This window comes from Tupaia chinensis, unplaced genomic scaffold (genome assembly GCF_000334495.1).
Source record: "Tupaia chinensis unplaced genomic scaffold, TupChi_1.0 Scaffold000706_1, whole genome shotgun sequence".
Taxonomy (NCBI): domain Eukaryota; kingdom Metazoa; phylum Chordata; class Mammalia; order Scandentia; family Tupaiidae; genus Tupaia; species Tupaia belangeri.
In genome coordinates this window covers 134,547-158,022 of record NW_006160229.1, presented here as the reverse complement: position 1 = coordinate 158,022, position 23,476 = coordinate 134,547, and the positions used below count along the sequence as shown (strand labels likewise).

General features: G+C 36.8%; 1 pseudogene; it reads left to right on the top strand.

Moving 5' to 3' along the window:
• Positions 1-12,851: 12,851 nt before the first annotated feature.
• Positions 12,852-21,561, top strand: LOC102480498 (methyltransferase-like protein 5 pseudogene; annotated as a pseudogene).
• Positions 21,562-23,476: the final 1,915 nt, after the last annotated feature.

Sequence of the window (23,476 nt, the reverse complement as noted above, 5' to 3'; positions counted from 1 at the left end):
TGTGACTTAGTAAAATGAATCATTTAAATTACAGCAGGAGCAGGGGAGAAAACTAATATTTGGGACATTTCTGTACTTTCTGTCCAATTTTTCTGTAACCCTAAAACTACTTTGTAAAACAAAATTTATTAATAATCCTTTTTAAAAGTTAAGGGACAGAAAGATGGATCTGTAACTCTCAAAACATAATGATTTATTTAGCTTAGAAAGAAGACAAACAGTAGACTGGAAAAAAAGCCCCAAATATCACATGATGATCAGCTTATCAGTCAGGATGTGCTATGTTGTACTATAGTAACAAATATTCCCAGATTCTCCGTGGTTACAACAGAGGTCAGCAAACATTTTCTGCAAAGGACCAAATAGTAAATACTTTCAACTTTATAGGCTACATGGTTTCTGTCTCAACTACTCAACTTTGCCTTTTCAATATAGAAACATGACTGTTTTCCTGTGAAACTGCAAAATCAGGCAGTGGGCCAGATTTGGCCAAGAGTCCATAGATAGCCAATCCCAATATAAAACATCAGTAAGTTATTTATAGCTGATAACGAATGTTTATTGCAGTCAAATGGAGGCTTTACTCCATGTCATCCTCATTGAGACTCAATGTAATGAAGACATCACCATATGGATCATTAAAATTCACTGAGATGAAGGCAAAAAGAATGTGGGGAATTCCTCCTTGAATCATAAGGCTCTGCTCACATTGTCTGCCCCAAACAAATCCCATGGCTATGTCTAACTATAAAATGGACGGGCAGAATGCCAGGACCAGCAGATGGCATAATGGTTACGTTGTTGCACTACTACATAGTCGACCATGGTTGGAGTCCTGGACTTGTTGTTCTAAAACTCAAGTTGGGTGCATGTGCATGCATGCCCAAGATCCCTAGAAGAGAATGGAGGAGAAGGGTTGGTGGAGTGGTCATCCCACCTGGGGAGAGATTTGTCACTTTCTGTTTCTCTGGAGAGTGCATGCACCCTACAGCAAAAATCTTTCTCTCTAAGAAAACAAATGACTGGCAGAATGCAATGCCACCATATGCCTAGAAGGCAGAGAGCTAGAAGGAGTTTGTAAAAAATACTTAATTTCTGTCACAGAGAAGATGTGAGAAATGTGGATTCATTTACTTCTGGGGAAAATGTAACTTGGGAAATCACTTTTGTGAGTAATTTAGTGCATTGAGTAAAACCGAATATATCCTACGAACCAAAATTTCTACTCTTTAGTGGACAACCTACAAGATCCCCCACATAAGTACTCTAAAAAATACACATAAACATATTCTTTCTCTATAGGTCATAATAGCAAAACAAAAAGAATGCAATTTCAATGTCTAACTATGGTATAAGAGATAAATTATGTTATTTTTCATAAAATAGTATATCACAGTTCTAATGAAAACTATATGAATCAGTGAAATGGAATTAATTACTGTATCAGTGTGACAATTTCTAAACTTATTTTGAGTAGGAAAAAGAAGCTTCAAAAGAGTACATAGACAATGATTCCCTTTATGCAAATTATTAAAACCCACGTTGTTTGTTGAGATGTAATATTAAAAATGGGTACGTATTTGCTTGAAGACAATGCTTATCCCTGAGAAGTTTCAGAGATTGACATATCTGCAGGAATTTATCTCATTAAAAGCATCTGAAGGGGACCAGCAGGTGATGGTGGTTAAATCATGTGGGTGCATATGCATTTCTGCCAAAAATCCCAAGAGGAGAACTTGGGAGAAGGTATTGTAGTGTGGCCACCACCAATGCCCACCCCCAATGCTCACCCCCCCCGGAGGGTGGGGTGATTCCCCACTTTCCCTCTTTCTGTCTCTCTCCAGCAAGTGCATGTGCCCTATGGCAAAAACAAAAGCAGAAACAAAAAACATCTGAGGAAGTTATCGCAAAATGTTAATGTACATTAAATCTGGATGGTAGATAATGTAGGTTTCTGGTATATCTCTCTTATTCTTATTTGTATCCTTGAAATGTTTTTTAAATTAAAAGAAAAACAATTACTACAGATAGAGTACAATTGTCAGCAAAGAGGTGTGCTGATAATATTAAGTGACACGAAAGAAAAGACTGAGCTAAGAACAAGACAATGAGTGAACCTTGTGCGGCATGCTGGCTACAGAAATGAACCAACATCACTGGCTGAACAGTCTGCAAGCACAATAGTCAGGACTCAATGCTCTGATTCGAGAAAAGTTAATACTGGATAAAACCCTCAAAAAACAAAATAAGATGCTGCATGATGTAGTGAACTGCCTCTGGCCCTGTTACTTATAATAGTTCTGTCACCTAAAGCAAGTCTGTTTCTTTATTTGTAAAATGGGGAGTGGGGGACACAAATCTCTGTCCTCTCTGTTCCTCGAGGCTGTCATGAGAATCAAATGAGATATGCGCTGAGACATTTATGTGAAGCTCTAAAGTGCTAGATATGTGAATGACACCCTTAAGTGTTGAGAAATATCAAAAGCTGCTCCACTTATGAGTTTTGTCTGCTGTATGGGACTCCATCATTCTTTCTAGTCTTATTGCCCGACTACCTGATGGAATAAACTGCTGTGCCAGATGGTTTTAGGACCCCGAAACCTGGTTAATATAGAATCTACTTTATATGTCTTGTATCCACATTTTTCAAGAAATTATAGTCCTACCAGAATATATATCCTATACTTGACATCTTTGCCTAGGTTGATTTTCCTAATGAAATTTAGACCTGTGATTCAGGATAAAATGTGTATATTACAGCATGTTTACTCACCATGAATAAGAAAAGACTAGGGGGGACAAGGCTATTCAGATGATCTGGTTAGGTAAGATAATTCACTTAAGTTACTTTGTTTCTTTTCTTATTTTTTAAAGTTTTCTTTTCTTTTTTTTGTTCTCTCTCTTTTTCTCTTCATTTCTTTTGAGAGAGAGAGAGAGAGAAAGAGAGAGGTCTTTGGGTCTTGTCACATTGCAATCCTCTCTTTTTTAAGTGACCATCTTCCATTGGGGGTTGCTTTTTTCATTTTTTCACTTTTATTTTATTTTATTTTTTTGAAAGTACTGTACACGTCATAATCAACAGATCCTCTTCCCAGCTTTCCAGCCAGCTAAGATCTCAGGAGTACTCATGGATATGCACGGAATGTTTAGGTTGACCTGGTAACTGAATGCTGGACCTCATATTTGGCTCCAGTATCATGCAACACAGCCTTATGGCCAGTGTCATTGCAGCTGGGCCACTTTCTACCTTGTTTTGTGTGGCATAAACTGGAACATAAAGCAAATGCTAGACAAAAGATATAAAGATTATTTAGGGGCACTTTTGTAGGTTTTTTTCTTCAGCTGATTAGGTTTTCATTCCAGCACTGACCTTGCTGTTACTTCAGCATAACCTCAGCTGAATATCCTTTCAGTTAGTACTTTCAAGTATATTACTTTCTATTTCCAGTCTGCGTTTCAAATACACAGAATAACTTGCATGCTTAAGATACAAGAGACACTTCGGGTGATCTATATTCACTTGATTTAGTTTTGCTAAGTGGAGGCTGGATTTCCATATGCCCTGAGATAGATTGTTGTGGTCCACCTCCTTAATGCTATTGCCATGAGTAAACACTACATTCTTAGCCAACTCTACCATCATCCCCAATCACAGCTTAGCTCCTTTACCAAACGAAAGCCAGAAATTGACATCCTCTCTTTCAAGACTGCATCATCAAAGTTTATAGAGTTCCTGCTCATTCTCTACCTCACTTTCTCATCACAAACTTCCAAGAGACTAAATTTTACTGATTCTAACGGTAAGAAAGGCTTTACATTGGAAATGTCATTTTAATTGTGTCTTAAGGAATAAATATGAATTTTCCAGGGAGATAACATATATAGAAAAATAGAAGAGATCGGAAGTTTGTGTGTTCTATTTAAAGCAAACATTTTGCATATATTCTCTAGACACCTCTCATGTCTGCATATGAGAATATTTAGGGTAGATATACTGCCTTGCTCTTCTTTGAATATTTGGTTTCTATCATAATACTCAAAATAATTTGTTTGAATTTCAATTGCCTTTATTCATTGAAATATTCGTAAGAAGAAAGAGATTAAAAGTATGACCAAAGAAAGTACTTACTATCAGTCTTGTGGGAAGATACATGATGCTTACACTTCCAAAGAGTTTAGGTTGGTTTTAATTTCCATAGGCAGAATAAAGATTTCCACTTAGAATTTTTGCCAGACCAGTGAAGATCTAATTCTGTACTAGGAGAAACCATTGTATAAATACTACCTTTAAAAAACAAACAAACAAACAAACAAACAACGAAAACCAAAAACATAAACACAACAAACAAACAAAAAACTAGTCTAGAATTCATTCAGATGTCCTCAGTTTTCACATAATGTCCTTTTACTCTTTCAGAATCTCATCAAATGTACCCCATTGCCTTCAGTCATCTTGTTTCCTTAGGCTCCTCTTGCCTGTGACAGTTTCTCAGACCTTCCTTGCTTGTGATGACCTTGAGAATTTTGAAAGGAACTGTTCATGTATTTTGTAGAATGTTCTTCAATCAAAATTTGTACAATGTTTTCTACATGATTAAGCTAGTTACAGGTTTATAGAAGGAAGACCACAAATGTAAAGAGCCATTGCAATTATATCATTTTTGGGGTATACGACCACCATGACCTATCACTGCTACTGTTGTTTCACCACATGGCTGAGATAGTACTTGGCAGGTTTCTCTAAAGTTACTCTTTGATTCCCCCATTCCATGCTTTTCTCTTTGGAAGGAAGTCACTATGGGCAGCACAACTTAAACGGCTGTGAATTTTGTTCCCCATTTTTGAAAGTGTACTATCAACATAAATGTTTTGGAATTTTTCCAAAAAATAATTTATCTTTTTTCCTATATTTAGTTATTTATTTAATCATTTAGGGTTTTAATTGATTTAATAAATTCTTGTTTTGTTTTTCTTGAAATAGCATTTAAACTTTTCCCATATATTATTAATGGGTCAAACCTTGACTAAATTATGGTAAAACACAAACAAAATTCACCATTTCAACACCATGAAAACTTTAAAATATTTTTATTATTATAATTTCTAATTTACATATAATAGTTGTACATATTTATGGGTTACAGTGTATATTTTAAAAAAAACATGTATACATTCTGTACTGACCAAACCAGGGAAGTAAAAAAACCTACCACCTCAAATATTTATCATTACTTTGTGTTTAACACATTTGAAATCTGCTGGCATGGGTTTCCGTGAGTTTGTAATTGGTCAACAAGAAGCCTATTGATTTTTGCAATTTTTAATAAATTCATTTAGCAATTCTAAGAGATTTTTGATATAATCTTTAGGTTTTCCTGTGTATAGGTAGGTCATCTGCAAACAGAAACAATTTAACTTCCCCCTTTTTAATACAGATGCCCATAATTTCTTTCTCTTGCTTAATTGCCTTAGCTAAGACTTCTAAGTACTATGTTGAAAAGGAATGAAGAAAGTGGACATCCTATGTTGTTCCAGTTCTTAGAAGAAAAGCTTTGAACATTTCTCCAGTGTGATGTCACTTGCTGATCTGATCCCCTTTTCACTACACCTACAATGATTTTTCTCTTTTTACCAGTATTGGCTTGAAGTCTATTTTATCTGGATTTTTATAGTTACATCTGCTCAATTTTCATTTCAATCTGCATAAATATCTTTCTCCATTTCTTCACTCTGTATATGTGTTTATAGATGTGGTGAGTTTCTTGTGGACACATACAATGGAGTCTTGTATTTTTTCATTCACCATTCTATCTATAGAATTTTTTTGAGAGAGATTTTTGCTATAGGGTGTGTACACTTACCAGAAAGACAGAGAAATACAGAGAGACAGAAAGTGTTAAATCACCCCCAGGGGGGATGGTCATATTGCAATCCCTTCTGCTTTATTCTCCTCTTAGGATCTTGGGCACCCCCTGCATGAGTTTAAGCCACTGGATCCAGGACTCGAACGGCTTTTCGAGTCCAGCGACATAGCCATTATGCCAACTGCTGGTCCCCCATCACTCTATATTTTTAGTGGAAAATTTTATTTTTAATTTTCCAGAAGGTGTATGTGCTCACTGGAGAGAGATAGATAGATGAGAGAGAGAGAGAGAGAGAGAATCACTTCCCCCATGGGGAATGGTCATGCCACAATGGTCATGTCACAATTCCTTCTCCTGCACTTTTTCCCTTTGATTTTGGGCACATATTCACAGATGCCCAGCATATTTTTCAACCTGCCAGGTCCAGAGAACTCTAACCATGTGGTCAGCCATTTGGGATTCAGTTCACATAACCATCAGGTCATGAGCCGGCCCCAGATTGGGAAATTTAATCTGTTTACATTCAAGGTTAAAATTGACACTGCATGAACTGATCCATCATTTATTGGGTTGTTTAGTGTTTCCTTTGTTTCTTTCTTTCTCTATTATTGATTTTCGTTGTGGTTTGTTAGTTTTCCATAGTGGCAAGGCTTAGTCCCTTCCTCTTTGTTTTTTTTTTTTTTTTTCGGTATGTGTACGTGTATGTTGATTGCTCTATAGGTACATTTTGTACTTCCATGTATTAAGTTTCTTTTTAATTCCAGCTATAAGACTTAAGTATTTCTTCAAGAGTTAATCTAGTATCAGTACATTTTCAGTTTTTCTTTTTCTGGGAAATATTTCATTTCTGCTTCAATTCTGAATGATAGATTTGTCAGGTTTCATATCCTTGACTGGAAGTTTTTTATTTAAAAATTCTGAATATATCATCTTATTCTCTTCTCGTTCATAATGGTTCTGCTGAGAATGGTGTCATAAGCCTGATGTAAGTTCCTTTACAAGTGATTTGATGCTTTTCTCTTGCTATTTTTTTCAATTCTTTCTTTGACTTCTAATGGTTCTACTATAATGTGACACAAAGATCCTTTTATGTCTAATTTATTTGACATCCTTTGTGTTTCCTGAATCTAGATGGTTATATCTCTCCCTAGACTTGAGAAATTTTTAGTTATTATTCATGAAATAGATTTTGTTTGCCTTTTCCCATATCTCCTCCTTTTATAATTCCCAGTGTGAATATTTGATTATTTAATGGTATCTGATAGATCGCATATGTTTTCTTCATTTAGAAAATATTATTGCTCTTTTTGTCTGAATGGATTATTTCAAAATTTCTGTCTTTAAGTTCAGAGATTCAGCTTGACCTAGTCTGTTGTTGATGCTCTCAACTGTATTTTTTATTTTATGTACTGACTTCTTCATTTCTAGAGCTTATATGTGGTTCTTTTTAGAGATGTCTATCTCTCTTAAATTTCTCATTTATTGGGTCATCAGAAAAGTCATTATGTATTTTTCTTTGTTTTTCTATGTAAAAATGTGTCATAACTTTTCTAATAACCCAATATACCATGGGTTTTTTTTTTAAAATCTCATTATGTTGTCTGAATTCTGTTACATTACTGAGTTTCCTTAAGATCATTATACTGAATTCTGTATCTATCATTTCTTGGATTTCCTTTTCTCTTTAGTCTACTGCTAGAAAATTATTGTGTTCCTTTGGAGGAGATATATTTTTTTTGCTGTTTCATGTTTCTTGTATTTCTGCTTTGACATATCTAGGCATCTGGTGGAATAATCCACATCTTCCTATTTTATCAAGTATCTTTTAGGGCTTGATTTTCCTGAAACTATGTCACATAGTGTTAGGTGGTTAGGGTGCTTTGCTTCTGCTTTTGAGTGGGTGCAATCATGTAATCTCTGTATGATTTCTTTGACTGTAATCAGCCTTAGCAATGTCTGCAAATGCAGTGCCTTAGTTGTTTGGTCTACTTTTGTTTGTAGTGGTAGTGGTGTAGTTTTGCTGGGGACAGGGGTCACTATGAGGGCCAAGTGATTGTTAGCAGTGTCAGAGACTAGAGTAGCTGGCCCACAGTCTCTAGCAAGTGCACATTAGAGAGCAGACGGGGGGAGTCCTCAGAGAGTTCCTAGTGAGTGCACACATGTCCCAAAGGCCCTTCAGGAACAGGAATACTTTCTTCCAATGTGGTTGGGGTAGAAGCTAGCAGGGTCTGCCCACAGCCCCTAGTTAGGGAAGGAACACTTTGTACTGAGGTGGCAGGAAATGGCAGACTTCACAAATAGACAGAGCCCCTACTGAACACATAGTCCCTACTGAACACTCATAAGTCTCAGCAGTCCTGCAGATTTGAGAACATGTGGCAAACAGGGCAGGCAGAGACTGCTCTCAGTCCCTAGTAAGCATGCATGAGTTCTGGTGCTCTTGCAAGGGAGGGACTGCTTTCTCCCACAGCATCAGATGCCAGTAGAGTTTCAACAGTTATTTGTGTGTATGAGTTGCAACTGCACTGCGGAGCCTAGCTGGAGTGATAGCACTTCAGGCACTTGTGTGGGTACTATGGATATTTGTGGGGCAACAAATGAGTGGCAATTCAGGGGCTATTGGCCTTCTGGTTAGAGCTCACTTTAGCAGTGGGTGTCTTCTCAAAATAACACCATGTTGTAGCTCTTTGGGGCCAAGTGGGTGGTGCTGTCCCTGAATGTATTCCTGGAGTCAAGCAGCCTTATGGGCTTCAGGAATCTCTCTACAGCAGACACAGGTCTCATAGGGACTGAAGGTTCTCCTGCAGATAGGATTGTTGTTGTCCTTGGTGGCGATAAGGATCACTAGGAATCTCTTGCGCACTTTTTCAGCAGTTGGGAGTCTTCCCCTGTCCAATAAGGCTCCAGTCTAGTGTTTCACTTCCTCCTCCGAGCTATTATTCTGGGTCTCCATGCTTCAAAAGACTTCAGTTGTTTCCTTACTAAATTCCAGTGTTTTTCAGGCACATGATTTGAAGTGCCTGATAAATGATAAATGATAAATATCATAATAATAATTATTATTTTATGCTTGTTTATGGAGCAGATTGGTTTTGGTTTCCTCTAGTCAGCCATCTTATTATTCCTCTACTCTTTCATTTGTTTATTTATTTATTTATTTATTTTTTGCACTAGAAGGCATGTGTGCTCACTAGAGACAGAGCAATAGTAAGGGAGGGAGAGGAGAAAGCACCCTCCGTGGAGAATGGTCACATTGTAATCCCTTCTCCTCCATTTCTCTCCCCTTTCCAGCTTTTGGGCATACATGCACATGTGCCCAGTGTATTTCTCAGGCCTTTGGGTCTGAGACTCAAACCATGTGTTTTTCTAAAAATGTATAATGATTTTTCCAACAACCTAATATTTCTGCTTAGGCCATTGAGACCTCTTTCAGCATAATCTAGTGTCTCTGCACAGCTCCTTCATTGTGCTTCTTTTTGGTTTTTACTTTACTTAGCATGTCTGTACTGTGTAGCACTGTAAGAATTTCCAGGCATATGTTATATGTTTCCTGACACAGTCCTAAATTCAGCTATTCTCCAAGGAGCACTGGTTCTTTATTGAATAGCATTGCACCATCTTTGTTCAAACAATGGCATGATGATATAGTCAAGAGCTGATGTGACACAATTTGTGCTTGGATGAATTCTGATAAGCTGTATGTCACACACCATCTCATTGAATAAGAATTGTGTGTGGTCCATACAGATCTTTGTACAGCTCACTTGCAACTGAAATGACATGAAGAGATTCTCTTGCATGTTCTAAAAGACCCTCTAGTTTCCTGTCTTCTTATTCTTAAGCCAGTTGTTTTGAATCCTTCACATTCACAATGAAGCCACAGAAAATTAAACTTCGAGATAAAATATGATAGAAAAGGGAAGTAACCTTTTTTAACAGAGTATTTGGCAAAACAATCTCCCAAATAATAGTAATTATATAGTTTGCCAGTTGCATGGTGAGTATAATTAAGGTGACTAAGTAACTCTCTAGCAATTATGATGCCAATTTTAGTCTTTAGATTTTGTAGCATTGTGCAAATTCCAGCTGAAAGACAAAAGTGATCATTTATACAATCTATTCTTCTATATGGTATTTATAGTACAATTAAAATGTTCACTGCTGTACTTATCAAAAGTTGTATAAATTGCATAGAGTATTGACATATGCTTTAAATAAATGTTACTAATAATTATTACAACATAGCCTTGTCATTAATAGAAAGGCATATACATTGGGAAACAAAAGAGATGAAGGACAAAAGATATTGAGATAGTTTAGGGAAACTTTTGTTCTTTTTTCTCTTTTTATTCAAATTTTATTTTTGTTTTAAGGATTTTTCTTGGTTAGTAAGGGTTTCCTTCCAGAAATATTGTTAAGCAATATGATTATCGGCAAAGGAAGGTTAAGTATTCATCTCACTTTCTTATGCTTGAAAATAAATTAGCCAGATGACCTTTTCACAATTACATGAAATTACTATATTTTTATCGGTAGTCCAGAAATATAGAGTCAAAACAAAAGCAAACACTCTGTTTAATCAGATGTTGAACCAGTCCCCCAGTGCTATTTATTTTCCACCGTTTCTTTCAGCTTTTGTCATTTCTCATTAGTATAGTTGCAGAGAAATCTTAAGTGCTTTTTTGACCTCACATATGCTTTGTTTTCCAATAAGGAAAGCCAATGGACCTTCGGTCTGGAACCTTTCTCATATTGTCGGAAGCATTTCCCAAAATAAATATGTCAACCAAAGAGCAAAATAAATGCCAGTGATATGCATTGTCTCCTGCAAAATCGCCACACAGTCTGTGCTGCCGATTCTTTGCAAGAAGTGCAGTGAGAGTAAAGGAGCGTTTGACTTTCAAGAAAGACTGTGAAAAAGCAATGGCATCAGGGTCACTTAGAACAAAGTCTGATGACCACTTTCTCATACTTAAACCTAGCAATTAGAATCATGCGATAATGGATCAGGCAGCTAGACATGATCTTGTTATTTAAGCAGAGGCAGGATGTCAGGATATTGAAAAAAGAATTGCAACTCAGGGTAGGAAGGAGAACTATGGAAACTCTGATGCCTGTTTCAATTCTGAGGTGTTTTGTGTTTTTTTTTATATATATATATATATTTTTGGAATGGCAGTAAATTCTATATACTTGAAAACTTGCTGGAGAAATGAGCTCTTGGCAGATCTAAATTTTAAAATATGTTATCTCTGACGACTTGAGGGCATTGCTATGATGAAAAAAACATCACAAGATCACTCTCTGTTATCTATGCATATGTACTATCTTGAAAAAATGAACAAAATACACAAAATATTCTGTGCATGGAATGTTTAAACCAAAGTGAACAAAATACATAAGATACTGAACCTAGTGACCTTAGTAATTACGTAGAAGTTAATTGTTTTATCAAGTCAGTTATTTTATCCTTTGACCAGTTCAGTTGAATGAATGATCACTTAACACATGCTATATGCTTCGATGTTCCCTGTATTCTGTAGAGGTTATATACAGTGTGAACTCTACCTCTGTGGATCTGCATTTTCATGTTATTAATATATGTTGATAGTGAATAATTATGGCAAGGAAAACCTCATATATGACAGTAGCAGAGTACTACAGGATATGTTCGAAAATGTGAAGATGTCACAGTAGAATGGAATACCTAAGTAAATGATCAAACAGTGAGTCAAATTTGTTGGAACAGTAATACCTGAATGGAAAAAGTGCTTTCTTACTGAGAAGAATTTTTAGAAACTATGAACACATAGGCATCAGCATGGCATTTAGGGAAAAACTGGGTCAAGGAGGGTTCACTGGAAAGAAGATAAGTATTTAGACAAGACCAGAGAGGCTGGGCCATGGCAGATTTAAATTGGAGGCTGTAGGCAGTGAAAAGCCACTGAAATGTTTGGAAAGGCATAATAGTAAGCATAGTTCAGTGTCTGCTCCTGAGTCATATAGCCTGAGTCCAATCCTGGCTCTCACTAGCTTTGTGACTCTGAAAATTATGTAATTTCTCTGAACATCAGATTACTTCTTAGAATGGGAATATAAAAATTATTATATCCCTGGACTGTGTGAGGATCAAGTGAAATAGTATATATATATATGTATATCTTACTGTGCTGCCTGGCAGGGAGTAAATGATCAATAATTGGCAGCTATTCTTATTATTAATAACATGAACTTAGCTGTTACATAAAGAATCTCGGGACGGTGTAACCAGATGATGGAAAATTACTTCCAGGATTAGTGTTGTGATCCAAATTCTTTCAATGTGCAATAAAATCTTATAGATGTGAAATCAGTTAAGCCTATTGATTCTCAAAAGCTCTGGTAAATGCGCTTTAGTAGAGAGAATGGAAGCAAAGCTTCGCTTGCAGTACAATTTGTAGATTATTTTTGTATAATCTTGTAGATCATCATAATGTAAATTACATACTATTTTTGGGAGTAAGAAGTACCTACCAAATGTTGTGTCATACAAAACTCACCCAGATGCTGTTTTATAAAACTGAGATTTTTGGAGTCAGGGACTTCTGCATCACTGAAGACAGGGCCACACAGTGGAACTGCTGTGATGACAATGTCCCCAGACACTTGCATGGTGCCTGATTAAGAAGAAATCCTCCATTGATATATGCTTGTGCTGGTGTTTTATTGCCTAAAGCAATCCATATTCATTGCTAAAAAGTATAAAATAGTTTTAAAGGACATAATAAAACAGCAGAATGACTTATCACATCCCTCTCAAATCTGAACTCCAGACCTCAGGGACAACCGCTTTAAAAACTTTGGACATTTTATTCCAGAATTTACCTCCAATTGTTCATATTTTTCTAAAAAAAAATAGCTTATATTTCTACTTGTTGAATGATCAGTTATTATTTTTCTTTGATTTTGTCCTAAATTGACATTTATAATTATATATATTTATGGGGTATGGAGCAATGTGACAATTTATGTATGTAATATTGAATGATTAAATTAAACAAACAGATCCATTATCTTAAATATTTATCCTTTTTGTGGTGAGAACACTTGAAATGCATTCTCTTAACAATTTTGAAATGTACAACACAGTATAATGAACTACATTTGTAATGCTGTGCAACAGATCTAAAAAAAAAAAATCCCATATTCTTCTTGTCTAACTGAGATTTTGTATCTTTGACCACCATCTCCCCATTCCCCTGTTGGCGTCCGCCCCAGGGCTTGGGTCTGGCTGAATCATGATCAGGGGGCTGCTGGTGAGGAAGAGAAAGAGGACGAGAAAGAGAAAGCCCTCCATCTTGCCAGGACCGGGGAATTGGAAAGAACGAGACAAAGGGATAGAGTAGAAATGGACACAGGCAGCCTGAGCCTAGATAGCCCAAGCAACTTGTCCCTCCCAGATGAACTGGGCGTCTTTATTTATAGTACAAGGAGACATTACACATGTATGTTTCATGACACTTCATGGATTATTGGCGAGGTTACAGACAATAAGAAGCAGTTAACAAATCTATAAGGGATTAGTCATACCCGGGGCCAGGTGTATCCCTTGGTGGTAATCCCACTAGAGCAAATCTCATCTTCTCTTCTAATGCAGAGAACTAGCTGTTAGGTGTGGGGAAGGAGCTAAAGAACTTCTCCATAAGGAGTGCACCACCACACCCAGAGTAGTCTAAAGAACCTTTCAGATGCAGAGCAGGGATTGGACTTTACTAATTGGGGTCAAGATGTTTCTTGAAGTCCATCAGATGTGTCTGTTGGAACGCCCCTAGTAATTTCCACCCTTGCTCTGTCTGCAGCCAAGGTCAGGGAAAGACAAGTTACAAGGTTCTGCCAAACCCCAAAAGAGCATGTGGTGTTTGCTCAGTGCATGGTGCATGTCCCCACACCTCAGACTCTCTCTCTTAAACGTGTCCCCACATTCCCCCACCCGTAACTTTTATAATCACTATTCTAACCTCCACATCTATGATTCTGTATGTTTTAGATTCCATATGTAAGTGAGAAAATGTAGTGTTTGTTTTTCTGTGCTTGGGTTATCTCACTTAGCATAATGTCCTCCAGTTATGCCCATGTGGTCACAAATGGCAGGATTTTCTTCTTCTTTAAAGCTAGTTAGTAGTCCATTGCTTATGAAAACCACATGTTTAAATCCATTCATCTATTAACGAGCATTTTGGTTGTTTCTATGTATTTGCTTGTGAATAATGCTGCAATGAACGCAGGAGTGCAAATGATCTCTTTGACTTAGTGATTATTATCATTATTATTATTATTATTTTGTACGTACACATAAAAGTAGGATTGGTGGATCATATGACAGTTTTTATTTATTTATTTATTTGTATTTATTTATATTTTTGTAGAAGTTTTTGCTATAGGGTACATGCGCTCACCAAAAAGACTGAGAGTGACAGAGAGACAGAAAGCAAGAAATCACCCCCAGGAGGGATGGTCATGCCACAATCCCTTGTCCTCCATTCTCCTCTCGGGATCCTGGTCATGGACGCACATGCACCTGGTGTGAATTTAAGCCTCCAAGTCTGGGACTTGAACCGCGGTCGACTACATGGGAGTCCAGTGACATAGCCATTATGCCAACTGCTGGTCCCCAAATGGCAGCTTTATTTTTAATCTTTTGAGGAACCTCCATGCAGTTTTTCATAATGGCTATGTTAATTTGCATCCTATCAGCTGAGTACAAGGGTTCAAATATCAACATGATCCATATGCGTCCCTATATGCTATCATGTCCACACCTTATCTTACAAGTACTCTTTTTTTGGGGAGGAAAGAGATTTTTGCTAAAGGGCACAGGCACTCACTGGAGAGACAGAGAGACATAGAGACAGAAAGTAAGAAATCAACCCCCCCCCGCCCCCAGGGCGATGTCCATGTGGTAATTCCTTCTTCTCTATTCTCCTCTTGGGATCTTAGGCACTCACACACATGCCTGGCATGAGTTTTAAGTCACTTGGGTCTGGGACTCAAACCACGGTCAACGATGTAGGAGTCCAGCGACATAACCCTTATTCCATCTGCTGGTCCTCTTACAAATATTCTTATACCACAATTTCTGGTTAATGTAGTCATCAGTGATAACATTATCACCACATAATATTACTCATTACTGAACTATGTAGTATATAATTATTTTATTTCTTTTCATACAACATTTTGTATTAGCAGGAAAATATACCTAGAAAAAAATACTAGGAGCAGGACCAGCAGGTGGTGTGGAGGTTAGATGCTGGACATTCCCATATGGCCAACCATTGTTCAAGTCCTGGACCTGGTGGCTTGCTTTTTCACATTCTCATCAGTTTGTGGACATTTAGGTTGGTTCCATGTCTGAGTAAATAAAATTAAAAATATTTTAAAAAATACTAGGAGTAAACTGGAGGCATGCTGGTTAAGGCACTAGACTCTTTTGGTCACGTATGGTCCAAGTCCTGGACCTGGTAGCTTGAAAACCACACCAGGCATGTGTGCCCGAAATCCCCAAAGGAGAATGGAAGAGAAGGGACTGTGGTGAGGCCATCTCCCCCGGGGGGTAATTTCTCACTTTTTCTCTCACTGTCTTTCTCTTTGTCTCTCCAGGGAGCATATCCACCCTATGACAAAACCTAAACAATCAAAAAACTAGCTTAGTTTTTCTATGTAACTTTAATATTCCAAAATCTCCAATAGTTCTCTAAACATTCCTTTCAATATTTTCCCCAAATTCTTGAATATATTTTAAGTCCTTCTATCAGTACCTCCTTTTATTTTTAGGTCTCTTACTTCACATCTTTAGCTTACTGTCCTCTGGGCTTCAATCTGTATTCATTTTACTCTACACCTGCTTCAGAGCTGTCATTCCGAGCCTTCCTTTCACCATCAACAGGGTTTCCCTCATCTCATTGTTAGGTTGGCTTCCCTTTCCTGAATTTTCTGACTTTCTCTTTCTTGCTTGGATGAAATCATAGGCTCAGTTGAGGTAGGGGAGGGGAATTTCTAGAGATTCTGCATGTCTAAACATCTCTTAATTCATAGGTTGACTGGACTTGGAATTTTAGTTCAGTCTGTTTTTCACCCTCTTCTAGCTTTCAGTATTGCAGTTGCAAGTGCTGATAATTTTCTGATTCTTTGTTCTTATTACCTTGCCTAAGCATCTATTTCATCCCTGGAAGTTTTAAAATTTATTTCTCATCAAAGTACTTTGGTAGGCTGAATAATAATCCCCAAAAGATGTTCATGTCCCAATCCCTGAATCATGTCACTGTTACCTTACATGGTAAAGGGCCTTGCAGATGTAATTAAATTGAGAGTATGAAATGGGGAGGTTATTCTAGATTACCTAGGAGCGCCAGTGAAATCACATGGGTCCTCATAAGAGGGAAATAGAGAGAAATCTGACTATAGAAACAAGAGATGTGAGTACAGGAGCAAAAAGTTGGAATAACGTGAGGAAAGGTCATGAGCCTAGGGATGCAGGCAGCACCCAGAAGCTAGAAAAGGCAAGGAAAATACGCTCCCCTAGAGACTCTAGAAGAAACAAGCTCTGCTGATATTCCAAAATAAGCCTTGCCAATATTTCAAATTTACCCCAGAGAAGCTGATTTTTATTTCTGGCCCTTAGAACTATAGGACACATTTTTAATTATTTCTTTTCTTTCTTTCTTTTTTTTTTTTTTTGGAGAGTTTTTTTGCTATAGGGCACATGTGCTCACGAGAAAGAGAGAGACAGAGAGACAGAAAGCAAGAAATCACCCCCCAGGGGGGATGGCCATGCTGCAATCCCTTTTCCTCCATTCTCCTCTTGGGATCTTGGGCATGCGCACCCATGCGCCTGGAGTGAGTTTTAAGCCACCAGGTCCAGGACTCGAACCACGGTCGAATACATGGGAGTCCAGCAACATAGCCATTACGCTAACTGCTGGTCCCAAGTTTTTTTATTTCTTTTAAGACATTAAGTTTGCGATACTTTGTTATAACTAAATAGGAAATTAATAAAGGTAAGGATCTGAAATTTCCCAATGAGAATATACCTATACTCCTTTCACATGCATCATATTGGATACTTTCAGTCTGAAAACACGAGGTTTTCGTTCTAAGAAATATTCCTGATTATTTCATAATTTCCTCTCCTCTGTTTTCTGCCCTCTAGATTTACATAAGTTATTGTGCCTTCTAAGCTAACACTTCAATTTTCTTAGCTTTTATCTCCTGGTTCCCATGCTTTCTTCTTGTTGTACTTTTCTTGGCAGTAAATTTAAACTCTGTTGTCCTCTCTTTTAATTTAAATATTTACACAGTAGCATACACACATACATGCATACAAATACACACACACATACACAAATATAAGCACACACATTCCTAAAAATTGTTTCTTGTTCTCTGAATATATGCATTTTGCTATAGGTTGTATACACTCAGCAGAGAGAGACAGACACAGAGGGAGAGGAGAAGGCAACTCCCATGGGGAATGGTCACACTGCAATTCCTTTTCCTCCACCTCTCTCTCTTTTTGAGATTTCGAGAACACATGCACGTGCACTCAGCATGCTTTTCAAACTGTCAGGTCTGGGACTCAAACTGCATGGGTGGACATGTAGGATCTGGATTCCTTAATCATCAGGCTATGGAGATGAACAAATATTTTAAACATTTATTTATTTATTTATTCCATAGGTGAGAGAGACAAGCATGCCCAATAAGTCTTCATGCTGTCATGCTGTGACCCACCCCAAGTCTCATCGAGCCCTAACCATGAGCACATGTCTGTGTGTGGCATACTTCAGAAGGTCCCAGGATGAGAACCCAGATTCTTTCCTTTCCTTTTATTTTATTTATTTATTTATTTATTTATTTATTTATTTATTTATTTTGCTGAGAGATTTTTGTATAGGGCACATGCACAGAGAGACAGAAAGAGACAGAGAAAAAGAAAGTGATAAATCAGTGGGTGACCATGCCACAATGCCTTCTCCTCCATTCTCCTTTTGGGATTTTGGGCATGTACGCATATGCATCTGGTGTGAATTTTAAGCCACTGTGTCTGGGACTTGAACCATGATTGCGTAGGAGTCCAGCAACATAACCATTATGAAATCTGCTGGTCCTGAAAACCCAGGGCCTTTCTAATGTGAGTCCAGTTGTTATTGTTGTGCCACCATCTGGTTCATCTCTGATTTTTTTTTTTCTTTTTTTTTGGGGGGAGCCACCTACTCTAATTTTGTTACCAGCCAAACTATCTGGCTGCTGCTTCTCACATTCAGTGAAATGAAGAAGAAGCTGAAGAAGAAAGGGAGTTATTTCTGTAACTGGTTATGGGGAGACAGACACTAAATCATTTTGAAAAGTACAACATCCTCATGGTATATATAGGTACAAGATACAAGCAGATGTGAATCACTCCTCAATACAGTCAATCAGTCAAATGCTTTCACCTGAGTAGTTATCTTGATTTCTTAAAATACCAACTCCTGGATTCTCTTATAATCACTCTTCAAACAGCGGTTAGTCAGATTGTTCTCACTAGAGGCCTTTATTAATTTCAAAATGGCTGAGTCCTGCTAAACCCTAAGCTGGAATGCTTCATATTTCTGAATGAGTTCACAATATCTTCTATTTCTTCAAGAACAGCAACAATAGATTGTTTTGTATTTGAAAGCAATACTTTGAAAATATATCAAGATACTCTGAAAAGTGGTTTTTTTTTTCTGTTCTGAAGATTTTCTTTCTTTTTTTTTTGGTCTTTTTTATATATGGATGATTTCATTTATTTTCATATTTTAAAATACTTAAAATGAATTGGGAGCTCTGTGGGCATGGGCAAGCTTTGCCAAATGGTGAATTTATTCTAGGGTGATTGTGTGAAAATGTTGTTGTTTACTTAAAGGGTAACCCCAAATAAATTAGAGTGATACTGTCCAAGGGAAGGATCTGTGACATTGAAGAGGAGAACAGGATGTGTGAATGAAAGTATAACTCTTCTGAACACAAAATTGCAGAAATTCCTGTACTTCCATCCCTATTGCTATTATCACCGTATGCTTTAGCTGGTGCCTCTAAATATGACCAAATTCCAGCTGAAAGATAAAACTGATCATTTGAGCAATCTACCACTCCATATGGTATTTATGGTCCAATTAAAATGGTCACTGTTGCACTTATCATAAGTTGTATAAATCTTATATAGAATTAATATATGTCTTAAATAAATGTTATGGAAGTTACTGTAACGTCCTTTTCATTAAAAGAAAGATATACATTTATGCACTTATTGCTGCTACTGTTGTCTGCTCAATTGCTTACCACACTGTTATCCACCTTTGAAAAGTGTAGCGTCTTTCTCTGTTATATCTTCTGCCATTTTTTTGCCTTGTGGGTCTATACCATTTCTATTCCTGTGAACCATTATTTCACTGAAATTTCAAGGGGTTTAAACAAAAATAAGCCTTCAGTTTGCTGTGATTAAAGAGTAACCATTTAATATTTGACAAGTGAATGAAAATCATTTCGCCAAACTATCTGGCTGCTGCTTCTCACATTCAGTGAAATGAAGAAGAAGCTGAAGAAGAAAGGGAGTTATTTCTGTAACTGGTTATGGGGAGACAGACACTAAATGATTTTGAAAAGTACAACATCCTCATGGTATATATAGGTACAAGATACAAGCAGATGTGAATCACTCCTCAATACAGTCAATCAGTCAAATGCTTTCACCTGAGTAGTTATCTTGATTTCTTCAAATACCAACTCCTGGATTCTCTTATAATCACTCTTCAAACAGCGGTTAGTCAGATTGTTCTCACTAGAGGCCTTTATTAATTTCAAAATGGCTGAGTCCTGCTAAACCCTAAGCTGGAATGCTTCATATTCATGAATGAGTTCACAATATCTTCTATTTCTTCAAGAACAGCAACAATAGATTGTTTTGTATTTGAAAGCAATACTTTGAAAATATATCAAGATACTCTGAAAAGTGGTTTTTTTTTTCTGTTCTGAAGATTTTCTTTCTTTTTTTTTTGGTCTTTTTTATATATGGATGATTTCATTTATTTTCATATTTTAAAATACTTAAAATGAATTGGGAGCTCTGTGGGCATGGGCAAGCTTTGCCAAATGGTGAATTTATTCTAGGGTGATTGTGTGAAAATGTTGTTGTTTACTTAAAGGGTAACCCCAAATAAATTAGAGTGATACTGTCCAAGGGAAGGATCTGTGACATTGAAGAGGAGAACAGGATGTGTGAATGAAAGTATAACTCTTCTGAACACAAAATTGCAGAAATTCCTGTACTTCCATCCCTATTGCTATTATCACCGTATGCTTTAGCTGGTGCCTCTAAATATGACCAAATTCCAGCTGAAAGATAAAACTGATCATTTGAGCAATCTACCACTCCATATGGTATTTATGGTCCAATTAAAATGGTCACTGTTGCACTTATCATAAGTTGTATAAATCTTATATAGAATTAATATATGTCTTAAATAAATGTTATGGAAGTTACTGTAACGTCCTTTTCATTAAAAGAAAGATATACATTTATGCACTTATTGCTGCTACTGTTGTCTGCTCAATTGCTTACCACACTGTTATCCACCTTTGAAAAGTGTAGCGTCTTTCTCTGTTATATCTTCTGCCATTTTTTTGCCTTGTGGGTCTATACCATTTCTATTCCTGTGAACCATTATTTCACTGAAATTTCAAGGGGTTGAAACAAAAATAAGCCTTCAGTTTGCTGTGATTAAAGATTACCCATTTAATATTTGACAAGTGAATGAATATCATTTCAATAAGTGGTGGAACAGTTAAATATTTGAAGTTATATAGCTGTTTACTGACTTTATTTCTTAATGTCCTTCATGTATTTTAAGTTTTTAGTCTTTCAATAGGAGAAATCTGACTGATATTCAAGACCATTAAAGGTATCAGGGACAAGTTATGTTTTGTTATGTAATTGTAAACTCTTTTTTCAGAGGAACTTTCAGTCACACATTTTTGCCCGTGAACCAAGGTTAATGAAAGAAATTTACTACTACTAATTTTTATATAAATAGAAAACTTATGAGGGCAAGAAGGCAGATATTAGAAACTGCATGTCTGACATAAGAAAATAGAATCTGGGAGGTGCGGTCGCTTCCTGAGGTGTGAGGACGCGGCTGAGTTATCCTGCCGCTGCTACTAGCGGCCCCAAGGAGCGGGGAAGCGGGTCAGAGGCTGGTCTTGCGTCTTCGCGGCATACCTGAACGAATCTGCATCCCAGATCCTGTGCGGTTAAACCCTGCGAGCCTACACTTTGAAATGAAAAAATTAAGGCTTAAGGAGCTAGAGAGTCGCCTGCAACAAGTGGATGGATTCGAAAAGCCCAAGCTACTTTTAGAACAGTATCCGACCAGGCCTCACGTTGCAGGAACAGATATGGTTTTTCTAAAAACTGCTTTGGAAATGGCAAGAAAAGCAGTATATTCTTTACACAAATCTTCAACTAGAAAACATATTCAAAAGAAAGCTGCAGAATGGAAAATCAAGATGGGTATTATTGCAGAACTTCGCTATGACCTGCCAGCATTATACAATTTTCATAAAAAGAAATCAGTGGACATTGAAGTGGACCTAATTCGGTTTTCTTTTTAAAAGGCTTCAAAGACAAAAGGCAGCTTAAACCTAAATAAAATGAATAAAAGATTTGTTCTCTAAAAAAAAAAGAAAATAGAACCTGAAAGTTAAAAGAATCTACTAAATGATATATGTTAAGCTAGTGGTATGTCTAAAAATTGAAACCAATTATCTCTGACTCAGTACAGTTTTTATTCCCATCTCAGAAAACCAGATCATCCTGATAGTTAGAATTCCTCAAAAGGAATAAGTAATGAGTTAATAAGCCAGAGCAGTAAAAAGATCGGAGGTAATTTTATTAATGTGAAAAAACTATAATGACTTTTGAGTTTTATCTAAGATGAATTGATGGACAATTATAATACTTTATTACAATATTATGATCTTTGCAATTAAACTTTGCCACACTGCTGCGTCTCCTCCTATTGCAATCAATGTTAAAAGGCATCTCTTTTCAAAAGGAAGATGTAAATTGTTGGGCTCCAATTGCCACATTATTCTGTGTTGTTAAAATGTAATATATATTTAGTCAAAACCATATCCTATTTAGTAGTTCCAATAATAGCTATTCAGATCAAATGAGTTAATGATGTGCCATTTAAGCATCTTTTCTTTATCTGTTTTTCATGGATGTTCTTCTGATTATTTATGTCGCTTTAGCACTATTATTTTAATTGCATTATATAACTTTTTATAGCTCTAGAATAGAAGGTGATGTGATGTTCTCTGGATATTAAACTGTACTTTATTTGCATAGTTAGCTAAAGAGTCTCCCAAGGCTAGTAAGTACAGTCATTTCCTTATCTTGCTACTCAGGACTTCCCAGGCAAATGATTGAGGTGCAGAAGAGGAAGATTATGCTCATGGAAACACATTAGATGATGTTCTTTTGGTCCTTGGCAATGTTTTTATTTATTAAAATATGTGGCCCAGGGAACCAGCAGTTAGCGTAATGGCTATGTCGCTGGTCTCCCACGTAGTCGACTGTGGTTTACGTCCTGGACCTGGTGGCTTAAAACTCACGCTGGGTGCGTGTGCATGCGTGCCCAAGATCCCGAGAGGAGAATGGAGGAGAAGGGATTGCGGCGTGACCATCCCCCCTGGGGGGTGATTTCTCGCTTTCTGTCTCTAGGTCTCTCTCTGCCTGTCTGGTGAGCGCACGCGCCCTATAGCGAAAAAAAACTCTCAAAAAAAAAAAAAATTACCTGGTCATAACTGAAGATACACCATTCCAGTTAAAATCCTATAGCAAAAACCTCTCCAAAAAAAAAATGTGGCCCAGAGTGGTTGAACAAAGCTAAAATTTAGTTGTAAGTTGTAAAGAAGCAGATAAAATAAAATTTATATTATTGTTTAATAAATATTTTAATTTATTAAGTGCATTATTCTTATTGTGCATGAATAATACATCAGTCTTATTTTATTCATTCATTAATTAAGAAATATTTCTTGAGCATTTGTTATGTGGTAGGCACCATGCTAGGCACTGTAGATATGGTGTTGAATAAAATGGACACTATGTCTCTTCTCATAAATATTACATTACAGCAGAGGGACTCATGAGAAATTATTAAAAATACATACTCAGAGCATGGTAAGTTATATGAAAACAATAAATCAAAGTAAGAAAATAAAGTGTACTGCAAGGGAGGAGGGGCTGTAATTTTAGACTGGATGATCAAGGAAGATCTATGCAGAGATGACATCTGAGTGGACCTGAAGTTACCAACTATGCAAACATCTTGGAGAAAGGCTATTCATCTGTTAAAAAAGGGAGAGCACGTGCAAAGGTTCTGAGAGAGGAATTGATTCCATATATTTGGAGTACAGTAAGAAGATCATAATAGCTGAATGAAGAGAGTAATGGATACAGTAGGAGATAAAGTCAGACAGAGAGATGCCAGCCAGGATTATTTGAAGATTTGTAGGCCATAATTAGGACATAGAATTGTATTCTAAAA